This window comes from Melanerpes formicivorus, unplaced genomic scaffold, assembly GCF_026170545.1.
Source record: "Melanerpes formicivorus ecotype bairdi unplaced genomic scaffold, bMelFor1.0.p_v2 SCAF_6, whole genome shotgun sequence".
Taxonomy (NCBI): Eukaryota; Metazoa; Chordata; class Aves; order Piciformes; family Picidae; genus Melanerpes; species Melanerpes formicivorus.
In genome coordinates, this window is record NW_027142358.1 from 16,809,512 (window position 1) to 16,822,466 (window position 12,955).

The following is a 12,955-nucleotide window of genomic DNA, read 5'->3' on the forward strand; positions in this document are numbered from 1 at the left end:
GCCCCATTGGAGCAGGGATGAATATATTAGGCTTATTAACAACTCATCATAAAATATTGATTGTCCTGGAAGTGTTTTATCAAGGGGAAGAGAAGTCGAGGGAGATGTTTTTTAGTAGATTGGTGCTCGTCAGACAAGGACGGTTTCTTGTTATTTTCTCCCTGGAAATCGAGGTGGATTTCCTGAGGAAGGGGGGAAACCCCAAACCAACACGCCCTATTGTTAGCGCCGCGGGCCGTGCTCCAGGGGGAAGAGGGGGGGCGGCTTCTATAGCTCCGGCCCTGCCCCCCCGCCGGCGGGGCCGCCTCCGCGGACCGCCCCGCCGGGTACCGCCGCCCGCCCGCTCGGCTTCCCCAGCAGAGCCCCACTGGCGGGCGGGGACCCCCGGGAGAGCCCCGCGCCTACCTGGGTGGCGGGAGCTCCGGCTTCCGAAAATAACAGCAGCCCCGAGGGGGGTGCTGGCGGCAGTAAATGGGGGAAGGGGGAACGGGGAGGGAGAACGGACGACACGCACGCATAAAGTGAAATATAGGGACCAGCTGGATGTCTCGGCGTTCTTGTGTAATCTCCCTGCTCCCCCGGTAGTTCTTCCCATCCCTGTAAAAATTCTCCAGTGAAGACGACACAGTCGGAGGCACTGCATGCTTCAGAGTGTATTTGGTCCAGGGTGGTTCCCTTCTATTTAATAATACAAAAATACAGACGGGAGGACAGATCCTCTGTTGCTTTCAGTTTCCAGACTGGAAGGGCTTCTGAGTGCCTGGTATTCGGGAAGACTAAACCGAGAATCCCCGCCTTAAAATACACTGTAAGACGATATTCGTATTTTAACTCATATCTAAGATGTTTAAGTTTGTATGATTTGGGAAAGGGGTTTTGCGGAGGCAGAGGGAAAGGGAGAGGGCGAAGGAAAGAACATCCCTGTAGGAGGCAGCTCCCTTTCAGATAGGAATCTGGGACAGATTTTGCCAGCAGCCACAAAGCATGGCCCTTTGGTAATAGAATAGCCAATGTAATTTGACACTTCAACTTGCTGTGCTCTCTGCTAGTTGATTCACTTACTCACCCACTAACATTGAGCTCCTTTTCACTGTCTGTGGGCAAGGAAAAAAAAAGGAGGGGTGGAGGGGGGAGAAAGAGAAAAGAAAGCGAGAAGGAGACGGAAGAAAGAGGAGAAATAAACAAAAATATATATTTAAAAATACCCGAGTAGAGCTGCAAATCAGTTGAGGAGAGGATTTTGCCTGCCTTCTTCCTTATTTTGCTGCTGCAAGGCTGCTTTGCCATCTGTAGGTAAGTTTCGCGTCTATTTGCGCTCCCTGCTCGCACCTCCCCGTTCGCGGCCGGGCAGGGGTTGTGTCTCGGCAGAGCAGAAACAATGGAGCGGCCACGCTGGGGAAATAGGTGTGCAGGGAAAAAAAGCACAACAAAACATATTTATTCTGCGAGTGGAGAAATTGTGCGGAGACTTCTTAAAGAGGCAGTGCTGTCCCCGCCGGAGGAGCGGAGCGAGGGCGGGCAGGGAGCCGCGGAGCTGGGCCCGGCGGTGGGGAGGCAGCTCTGCCCGGGAAATGCCCTTCCTGGTCCAGTACCGGGGCCGCAGGGGTACGTGGCCCAGGTCTAACTCGTAGGAGCCGCGAGGCGGGCGGGCGGGCGTCGGAGCCTTCGCAAAAGAAAAAAACAAAAAAACCCACAAACAAAAAAATTCACCAAAACCCCCAAAGGAGACTACGGGGACCGAGGCGGCGGCTGCCCGCGGGCGGGCTGGAGCCCCACGGCGGGGCCGGGGCCAGGGCCAGGGCTGCGGCTCGGGGCGTGCGTGCCCCGCCGGCCGGCTGCCTGTGCGTGTTGGGCTTGGGAGACGCGTGGGGGAGCTTGCGCCTGTTCTGCGGGTTACGGGAAGCTTGCCTGGGTGAAAATTCCTTGTCTAGGTTTCCAGAGCCAGTTGGGACCGGGGCCTCTCTCGCTAGGCTGGAGGAAGGAGCAGCACCCTCTCCCCTCCCCTCCCCTCCCTCCCCCCGCCCGGTGCATCTGTCCAGGAAGCCGCCGAGGCGGAGGAGCGGTTGCGCGGGGGCAGAGGGCTGGGGGGGCCCGGGGCGGCCGCTGCTCGCCACTCGCCCGCCTGTGTTTGTGCGAGGGGTACGGGGAAACGCTTGCAGGGGCGGCTGGTTGAGCTGCTCACGGGGAGAGGGGGAATGGCAGTCAGTTAAAAGACACTTCAGGAATGTAAACATAAAAATAGGAGTCATCCAACCGCGCTTTTATTCCCTGTGCTGCGCAGGGTAGTTCTCCGGGCCGGCTCGTTAGCAGGGAAGGAGTAAGGCAGGGGGATGAAGTTGTTACTATAATCGGATTTTTAGATTGTAAACTTTGTTTTGCACGTGTAAAGTTTAATTTCGGTGCTCCCTTGGAGGCTGCGATGAGGGGCACCGGAGAGGGGAGGCGTCTCTGGTTTTCTCCTCCAAGCGCAGCCCCCATTACCTTATTTACTAAAGGTGAAATGTGCCCGGCGGTGGAAGCGTGACCCCCATCGCTGGCGAAACGGCTTTTGTCTGGGTTTGTCGGGGTCCCGCTAACAGTTACGGCAGCTGCACAAATGATTACAAATTGCAGCCATACAGGCAGTTCATTGAGACTGAAGCTAACTTAAGGAATAGCTTTGCATTGCCGTCCGATTGTACACGGTGTATATTTTTGTGCTTCAGTTAATCATCTGCAAACGGCTTAATGGCTCTGTAGTGCCAGAGGAGTTGGTTTTCTCCATTTACTTCAGCAGGCCTGAGTGAAGGTGGTGTTCTGATGGTTTTTTTCAATGCATTGACATGAGAGAAGAGGATTTAACTTGGCAGCCTGAACAAATGCTCTATCAAAGGTTTCCTAAGAGACAGTAGGAGACCGGGGAAGATGAATGACCTGGGGTAGTTTTAGGGTGCTACCTATGCAAGCTTTCTTTTAAATATGAAATGGCCATTTAGGACTCTGAATAAAACTGTGTGCATCAGAAAGGCGACAGGCTTATAAAATTTAAAAGGGCGAAAGCCCATTAATGCTGTGGCAAAGCTTTGGCTCCCAGCTCTGGCTGAGTAGTTCCAACTGCCTTGAAGTGCCAAAGCTTTTAAGGAATCTTTAGCAACGGCTTCTCTCTAGCTGCAATATGGACCTTGGCCTTGTGCACTGGGAGGTTAATGGTGCAGCCTCTCCTCCTCCAGTCAGGGGAGCAAAGGCAAGAGTGGCAGGTGTAAAGGCAGCAGGGGTAACTGAGAGGTGAAGCAAAACCAGGAGAGCAGGAAAAGAAAAAAAAAAAAAAAGGAAAAAAAGAAGAGCTCTTGTGGTGAGATGTACAGCTAAAACCTCTTACTGGTGGAAACCTGTTAATCTCATGATACTGGGATGGTAATGCACCACAGTGGCAGAAGTCTTAATTCAGAAGTACTATCAGCACCAGCAGAAAAGTTTCACAAAGGACTATAGCAAAACTAAACACCACCGATGGTCTTTGGGAGAAGGATACTTCTAACAAGCAGCTGGTCTCGGATTCAAACCTCCACTTCCTTCTCTTGATTGGGGGAAGTGTACTATGGCATCAACCTTCTCTTGGTGGGGCCTGGTGCAGGTTTGTGAATGCCAGAAGACTCACTCTGACCTTTTCTGTTCAAGTTGAGGATGCTGAAACACCAGTCATCAAACAAAAGACGCATTGAAAGCAAGGTCTGCAGTGGACCACCTGTGACTTTTGAGGCTAGATGAGTGCATTTGGTGACTGTTTTTCTTGGAGTTTGGGACAGGGGGAGGAGAAAGATAAAGCTGCTGATTTTTAAAATGAAGCTATAGAAAATACGACTTGAAATCCTCTAAATATCCCACAGTCAAGAACTTTTCTTTTTTTTTTTTACTTTTTAAATGACATACTAAAATGTTTTGAGTTCTGCTTTTTTCACACGTGTATCTGTACTTGCCAAATAACAAGACTGTTATTTTTCCTCATGGGTGCAAGGAAGACCAGGAATTTTGCAGAATCTCCGACATTAAAAAAAACTCTTCAGGATTGTCTTAAAACAGTGGAAAAAATGTCCTGGGATTTAATTGACAGATTGCAGTTTTTATCTGCTCAAGATAATGCTGCCTCAAATGGTGTCTGATTTGAAGATTATTCTGTAAATTGTAATTTAAATTTACTTTGGGCTTTCAGAAGTTTAAAAGAACACTCTCAGGACCAGTCCATATAGGTATCTAACCTGCTAATGACACTCATGTCAACGCAGATAGGTGCTTCTATTGTTTATGGTCCACAATACCTTAAATAAATGTTGATCATCATTAGAAACAATAATTGAGTCTGTGGCAAAAGATCAATGAAAGCTTTGTTTCAGGAAAGTGAGTTACTGTACATATACAGTGAGTGTTATGTGCTGTCTGAGATTAAATTCAACTGCCATCTTAATGAGGCATGCAATTCTGTTTTTAGAATGTTTAAGGAAACCCACAAAAGGTTTCTGCAGAATATGAAAGATTTGTCTTAACCAGCAGCGGTTAGAAGTGGTGGAAATGAAAGGTATTGTTACATGTTTTCATTTGTAAGTTTTCTTGGGAGTTGCTCACTCTTTGCCTGAAACACTTTCCACTTCTGGTGGCCCAAAGGGTTTGTGTCAAACCCAACAAACTCGGCAGAAGAAAGGCCAAAACTTCACTCATGGATGACAGTTACAGCAATGATACTATAGTAGAAGACAGTGTTTGCTGTTTTTTAGCAACTTTATGTTTGTAGTAGCAGCCTGGAAAGTCTGGTTTCTCTCCTGAAAAGGAAGAAAAAAGAGACCCTGGAAAGGAAACAAAGTTGGAATTCCTTTTGCCTTCCACAGTGTTGTTGATAGGCTTCAGTACAATGGGCATCCAGCATTTTTCCAGTCACACAGAAGATAATGTGACTGTGAGAAATGAGTGTAGTGGCTGGCCAGGAGCTCATAGCGCCTGACATGCTGCTGTAATAACGTGGGTGATCAAGTGCTGTGGAGGGAGCGAGCTGTGAGGTTGGTTTTTTTATTTTTTTTAGTTTTACCTGGGAAACCTGTTCCTCATAAATAAGTAGGACTGCAGTTACTACCCATGGTAACAAATGTGACCACTGTGCAATTGGCTGATTTGTTCACTCCTAGTTAGACCAATTTTTGTGAAATCCTATCCTGTATTACAGCAAAGGAGCACAAATGTTGCTGAATTTAGTGTTGGTCGATGCTTGTTCTTGTCAACTGTCTGTTGTGGAACAAGGAACACAAGCTCTCTATATCCATTTAATTGTGTTTTATGGGAAAGCATGATAAAACAGTGCATCAATATAGACCACCACAGTTGGGCACCAATACACGCCCTGCTCACATACTGTATGTTTTCACTGAATTTAGGTGTATGTACATTATCCAGCTCCTGGTAAGTTGAGGCTGTCAGTGGTATTAGAAATAATTTCTACTTTAAAATGGTGGGTTTGGCATAAAAAGAAAAGATTTGTAAATTGGAATATTGCTTTGTCATATTGATTTTTTGCCATCCACTTATTCTTCTAAAAGTGAAAAGGTCTTATATAACAGTTCTGTTTTGGTTTTTTTTTTCCCCTTTGGGCTCCATGTGATCATTAGCGTTTGGCTTGGTTGATGTTAGAATATATTAAAGGTGATTATAGACTGCAAGAGAGATGTCCAGGCTGTGGCTTGTAATGGATCTCCACAGCTTGACTGTTGGAGGCAGTAGTGTATTATGAGAGTGGGAGATGGTCTTATACTTATTATGTGTTATATTTGGTTTAATAGTTTAAAAGATACAGTGAAGTTTACATTGCCTGCAAAGGTGAAGTGTGCCGCTTCAGTATAGTGCCACTACCCTTCCCATTATGGAGCAGAGCAAATTTCTTTGGGCATGATGCATCTGGTAGAAAAGATAAAGAGTTCTTTGGCAGGCAAAATCATTTCACATCTAATTGCTCCTTCAAGCATCATCACAAATTAAGTTAATTCACAGGAGAGGAATCATTAATAAAAGAACCTGCCCTTCCGAAGGCCCACATAGGTGATCATGTGATCTGGGCCACCTATACTTTGCTTCAGTTGCTTATGCTTTTTAGACTTGTAGCAGAAGGTAGAAGTAGTTCAGACTCCTGCATTGAGGCTTGGAGCAGCCAAACACAATCCATTCCAATGGGAAAGGGGTGATGGTTGATGCTTTTAAAAATAAGATTTGGGATCCAATGAAATGCCTAAACTCAAAAGGACACTTCTGCCCTTTCCATAGATAATTCAGTAAATGGAGCTGGTTTGTATTTTGTCTATTATATTAATATTGAGGTGGTCACATACAAGCTATCATGTTAACACTCTGTTATGTAAATGTGGGAAGCGTATCCCTTGGTTGCTAATCCAGCATTTGTTTTGACTCTACAAAGCAGCTTTGAATTGATTCCCAAAGTGAAGCAGGAAGGCTATTGGCTCAACACAGGGCAGGAGGGAGGAAAAGAAATCACTCAAAACCCAGTAGTATGCACAATGCTACAAACCTGTGGAAATTCATAGAACTGTGGATTTGGATTTCCTCTACTGCTCATTGTTTGTCTTTATAAGGAGTTTGTTATTTATTTTTTTCCCCTGACTTTTTATGTCTGTGGATGGTGGAGAGTTGATTTGTAAACCAAATATCCTCATGCTAAGACATTCTTCTTCAGGTGATCCTCTGTCTGCCTGATTGGTAGGCAGTAAAGTCCTTTTGCTAGTCAGTGTTGGCTGGGAGCACAGAGGGGCTGTGGGTGCTGTAAGTGTTTGTGTTTTTTTCTGGATAAAAGGAGCACTGCTGTGGGTCTTTCAAGAGGAAAACAACTCTAACCTATAGATAATACATATATGTCATCAAAGATAGCATGAGAATAAAAGCTACAGATTTAGTGTATCTGATAATGTCATGCAAAGCCACTATGGGAATTGTTTGTTGTCTTTATTTGATTTTTTCCAATCTTTCTTGTTCTGATGTTCTCTGGTGCCTGGTAGATTCTTCTGGTGACTTATTTTAGTAATCAGCTTGGTCAGGATAGCATCAACTAGAGAATATGGACTAGTTGAGCTAATGCACAGGTGCAGATAAACTCTGCCCCATTCATATTGCAGCTCTTTGTATCCTGTGAAATACCATTTGCTGATTAATTAAGAATATACATATTTGGGAAGTAAGAGTAAAGGCAATATAAGGACAATAAGTTTGTGTTATCTTTTGGATTTTATTTGTTTTTTAATTCCTTTTGATACTTCAGAGCGGCAGTGACTGGCTGGCAAAGCAAATGATATCCATTTCTCAGAGATTTCTAGATAGTCTCATAACTAACCAGAAGGGTTTATTTATTGGGGCTGCAGTGACAGAAATGCATGACAGAGTAGCAGGAGCTTCAATTGGCCGTTTAGTAGCAAAAACGGTTCTTTTGATGAATATCTCCTTGTTTCTTGGCTGTATTCCTTATTTCCTCTGAGAACAGCAGAGCCTTTTAGGCTGAAATAGACACCTCCTGTATCTCCATCAGTAAATTCTGAAGTGCAGGTTTCTCTTCCTCTCCTGTTTTTCAACATTCGTTTCAAAACCAGCTTAACTGATCAAATACAGACATAGTGTGTAAATAAGGGCATTGTGGGATAGAGGAGCAGCACAAGGCAAAGCTAAGGCTGACCTAGTGCTGGGCAGCCTCTCCTGAAAAGGTTTGAAATTGGGCTTCCCTGGAAATTGACTGGTCTGATGCTGGGAAGGGGAACTTCCCTAGTGTGATCACGATTGCTGCTTCATCAGAGGTAGAAATCATCTTAAGCTTGTAAAGCATTTTTACAACTTTTCTTTTGTGTATCACTGAGTTTAGACCATTCCCTTATGCTGTGCTTCTGGACATGGTTGTTGTCCAACACCCACCAGGTATATGGGTATCCTTCAGCTCAAAGGTTACCATCTGCTTTTGGTTATATTAGAGGTGTGGATTAAAAAAAAACACAAAACAAGGCATCACAAAAGAGTTGAGTGACAGTGAAGAAAGGTTAATGATTTGGCTGAAGGACCTTCACCCATCCAACTACAGCTGCTTTGTCAAGGAAGCAAGAGAAACTTGCCATTCTGCTGCCCTTATGCCCAGTTTGTGCAGTACTTCTGTTTGTGCAGCCAGAAGGTGCAGTGCCCCCAGAGATAGTCTGGAAATAAGAAATACCTTACATATCATTGCTTTAACATTAACCTTAGTCTTCCTTAGCATTACATCGCTAAGATTTTGGCTGTTGTAAATGGCAAAAAAGTCTTACAAACAGGAAAATTTTCTTTGTGTTTTTGCTTAAAATACTGCAAAATCCCCTAAGTTCCTGCAGCTTGAGTAGTTTGACAACAAGCAGTGTCAGGTTTTTTATTTAAAAACAATAGTGTATTCATAGGTCAATGGAAAAACCCATTTACTTATCTCCTTACCCCCCCCAAAAAAGACAAGCAAAAAGCTTTAAAAAATATTTTTAGAGGCTTTGTTGACATTGCGTTCTCAGAAGAGCAGTTCGTTTATCTATCCTACCTATCTGTATACGAGAGAAGGATTTATTATCCTGCAGGTTTGCAGAGTGGGAGAAGAGTGATAAGGTTGTCAGGCAGTCTACCCAATCTCTTAGTGTCCTTCTTGTAAATTTTGTGCTTGTTTAGTGCTCTTATAACCCTTTTCCCAGCAGTGGGATCGCAGAAGTTAATTTGCTTATAGCTGGTACACAGCTTATGACGGCCTCCCTTATGCCAACCCAGCCAAGCCTTTTCAAAGAAAGCTTTTCATCCCTCCTTCACTCAGCACAGGTTGATGCATTTTACATTTGATTAAAGAGTTTTTTAAAAAATACTGGAATGCTTGTTTCATGAAGACTTCAGGCTAGTGAACAGTTGTCTTGGACATGCTCTTAGGATTGTGACTATCTGCGTATTGGTTTCACTGTCCTTTAGGTGCTTTACAAAACCATGAAGTCCCACCTTACCACTGCAGGTATTCTCTCTATTTTGCAGAAAATCAAGGCACCGAGTTGCATTGGACACATATGTCCAAATGTAGGCAGCAGTTCTGTGGCTGAAAATGTGAACATACATTGTGGGAACAAGGCTATTTTTCTACCAACTAGTGTTCCACTTAATTCCATTCATAAGTTCGTTCTTGCTTCTGGGAGATCTCCTCTGATATATCTCACCTGGCAAGACTTAAAGAACTATCAGTTCTTCAAGAAATTTGTTTCAGGAACTATACTTATGTCTTTTCCTGTCCTCTCAAGTATGAAATTTTTCCCGAAATTTACATCACTGTTTAAAAAAGTCAGTCCATCTGGAGTTTGATACCCTTAGACATGGGAGTCTACTAGCTTTCCAACTGAATGCATAGCTTTGGCTTCTGGCACTGTAAAACTCTTGACATCTCGCACTTTAAAATCATAACACTATTATGTAAGGAGAAGTTATTTTGGGTCACTAGTGGAGCCTTCTAAGACTCAGTTAAAGCAGCCTTTGCAGCTAAAAACACTTGATCTCATGTCCTTTTCCTGCAGCTTTTCAACAGTGGGTGGTGTGTCCTTTTGCAGTCATCTGCCCTTGATCTTGCTCAGGCTATGGCACTGGCTCTGAACCTGCTTCTGCTGCAGCGGTTTACACTGTTGTGGGGACCCCTCAGCAGGAAAGGCTCGGCACTGGCTTTCCCCTCCTGCAGCTGCTTTGTTGGGGGGGGACTGGAAGAGGAAACTGGGGGAGCTGTGACCCAGCTGCTTGGCTCAGCAGCAGCTCCTGTGACAGTGTAGGAACTGGAGTTGTGTGGGAAGGTGGATACCCAGAAGGACTTCAAAACCCAGATAAACAAAGTCCCACCTAGGCAGCAGGCACCTGCTTGTTTATGTGTAACTTAGGAGTCACTGTTGCCTTTGTTATCCTTTACCAAAGGACAAGTAAAACTGTGATTGCAGCTGTTGGGGCACAGCAAGAGGCAGAGTGCAGAATAAATCCAGGCGAACCTTTGAAATGTTAGCTAATAACAAATACTTAATCCTGGTGTTTAACAAAGATATAGCTTATGCTTGAAGATACCACTTCTGAGTGGTATACTGCTTCCCTTGAAGACCAAGCCTTATGTACTGAGTGATCCACAGGTAGGAATTGTAAATAAAGGGAAGGCCATTCAGACCTTGTTTATAATTCAGAAGGAATTGGCAACAGGACACAAGATTAAGTGTTTCAAAACGTTCACATGAAATTGCTCTGTTCTCCAGTGTCTGTGTGGTAGGGAGTGATGGGCATTGCTTCTGGTGGCATTGACTGGAGCAGTGCAAGTTCAGAGAGCAGAAAGGACCCCTGCCCTAAAGTGCTGACCAGGTAGCACTCAGGGCTTCACAGGCTTGGATATCATAGGGCTTGTTTCTGCAAAGGCTTTAGCAGTTCAGGCCCTGAAAATATTTGCAATCATTTTTATTCCACCTATATTCCTGGCAGTTTGCTTCTTGTAAAATAATGGGTTGACAAGTGCCTGGGATATGTGAGGTCTGCAGAGGAGGAGTGGCTGCTGGAAGGATTCACAGCCTGGCTTTGAGGACTAGGCTGTGGGGAAGTAGGTGGACACCTTACATTCAGAACTGTGCTTGTCTTAGTCAAAAGAGCAAGGTTGGAAAAAAAAATGCAAAATTCATTTCTTGAAGTTTCTTTTGCTAACTAATTTATATATTGAACATGCATTTTGAAGAGTTTGGCGTGTTTCTCATAGCTAACCCAGAACATAAATACTTTGAGTAGTGATTAGCATGCTGGTTTACTGCACTAATTGGATATTTGCAATGCCCAGATATCTTTGGATATCTGGCTTCAGTGCTGTTCTTAGCTGAAGTAGGTTCTCACAAGTGACACTGAACTGGTACACCTAAGACAGCTCTTGCATCTCTTTGCCCTGTAGCTGGGAGCACTGGACTTACATAGGTAAACTTATTAACAAGCAGAAATGAGGAGTGAGTCGACAATACTCAGGCTACTATTGTGTGGTGCCAGGTTCTCCCATGGTGATTAAGACAGCATGATAGTTTTGTTCTTGGCCACTATCTGTCTGCTCCTGGCTGGTGCCTCTTGGCTAGCGCTCAGCCTTCAGGAGTGGGAACCAGCACCACCTCTGCATAGCACCCAGCACAGGGAGTCTTGAGTCAAGAAGGGTGAGAGGATGATGCCCAGTAGGTTTCTGGTCACAGCTGCGTGGTAGTTCTGTCACTAGGTTTGTCTAATCACTTAAAACAAAAAATCTGAGGCAGCATTTTCACTGTATCCTAAAAGGCTTTGCATCCTAAATGCATGTATGAATAATTTATACAACACATGAACTTGCAAACCTTTTGTGAGAGAAAGTCTTGTAGTAGTGCCTATTTTTAGGATATTTGTGTTTTGAAATACCCAATTAAAATTGTAATGGTTCTGGCAGTTTATGGTATCATACGATTTGAAATTCAGATTAAAAACTTCGAATTTGGTCACCCAAAAAGAAACATCATGTCAGTGTAGAGTCTTAGGCCTTTGTCTGAAATGGCAGCTATGACCCTCAATGCCTCTTTCTCAATAAAGAGAAATGTAAATCAAAAATACTTGTAATGCTGCCAGCATCCTGCCCTAGCAATATCCCAGCATATTAAATCATAAAATGGAGAAACACAGTACGTATCTCCTGCCATATGAAAAACATTTTTATGTATATCTTTGCTGTGTTCATGAACTTAACGCTTTATTTTGCTGTAGAAACCAGTGGCAAACTATACCTGATAAATTGTTAAGAAACAAAAGAATGCACAGCCAAGCTCCCCTTTTCACTATTACACCCTGCTTAAGGATAAATTGTGGCAAATAAAAGATGTATTCACATATGCTAACCTCTTTTACGGATTGCCTGGCCACTTATTTAAAAAAAGAAAGAAATGCTGCTGCAGCAGAAATTCTGTGGTAGTTTGTGTCTTTAATGTAGAATATTTTTAGCCTGAGAAACAAAAATACATGCTTTTGTATCCAAAGAGACTGCTGTTTCTATTTATTTTAAAACTCTGGATGGGAAACAAGATGTTAGACCTATTATAATGCAACCCAGTAATTAACATATGTTGGCCTGTGTCTGCCAAGGATTTCCTATGAGTAATGCAAGTTGCACAAGTACAGGAGTCAGGTTGTTTGTCAGTGAAGAACCACACATATACACATGACTGATCAGATCCTTGAAACACATCATTTCAGGGTAGGATGTGCATCTATGTTTGAATATAAGAGCAATTATAAATTAAATGTCCTCTCAACTGTGTTAGTTGTGGAGGGAAAAAAAAAAAAAAGAAAGGCTTTTCCCTACCCTGTTGCCAGTAAATTTTATTTTTTTTTTGTCCACTGTAAAGAAAAATGAGATAGTGATTGATGGGGAAGTTTCAAGTTTCTGGTTATGTGGTGCTTTTCTGTATTGTGGCTGTGTGGCTTTTTGTTTGTTTGCTGGTTGGTAGTTGTGGTTTGGTGTTTTTTTTTTTCATTCCCCAATTCCTGGGTGACTGGAGTGAGGAAATCCAGTAAGGATTCTCTGTCTCTGATTTCCAGAGACATCTGTGCATTAGAGTCACATCAGGTAGGCACATGTAGTTGGATCCAAGTTTTGCTTTTGGATGGACTTTTCATGGCAGAGGAGTGGAGTGACTTTGTTAAATTGAAAATGTGTCTATGTGATCAAAGCTAACATATGTAAAGCACATACTGCATGTACTCTCTAGATATCTCTACCCAAATATACACATTCTACACTTAAATAAAGGAGGGGAGTCAGGGGGTAGAGTAAAAGCTGAAATAAATATATTTTTTTTAAAGTATATAAGCATAGATGAGCTGAGCTTTTGAATGGTGGATTTTTGTTTATTCGTTTTCCTAATGAAGTGTCTGTGACCAATTCAGA

The 12,955-nt window shown here is 43.6% G+C and overlaps 1 protein-coding gene across 10 annotated transcripts in view; it reads left to right on the plus strand.

The window, feature by feature from the left end:
• Positions 1–310: 310 nt before the first annotated feature.
• ZMIZ1 (zinc finger MIZ-type containing 1) overlaps positions 311–12,955 on the plus strand; it is a 361,484-nt gene continuing 348,839 nt past the window's right edge. For 9 of the 10 annotated variants that reach the window (XM_068139913.1, XM_068139912.1, XM_068139925.1 and 6 more), the window contains exon 1: positions 831–1,293. The gene's annotated coding sequence lies outside the window, so the exon portion shown is untranslated. Of the gene's footprint in view, positions 809–830; positions 1,294–12,955 lie in introns of those variants that run through there. The other variant, XM_068139917.1, reaches the window with a different exon arrangement.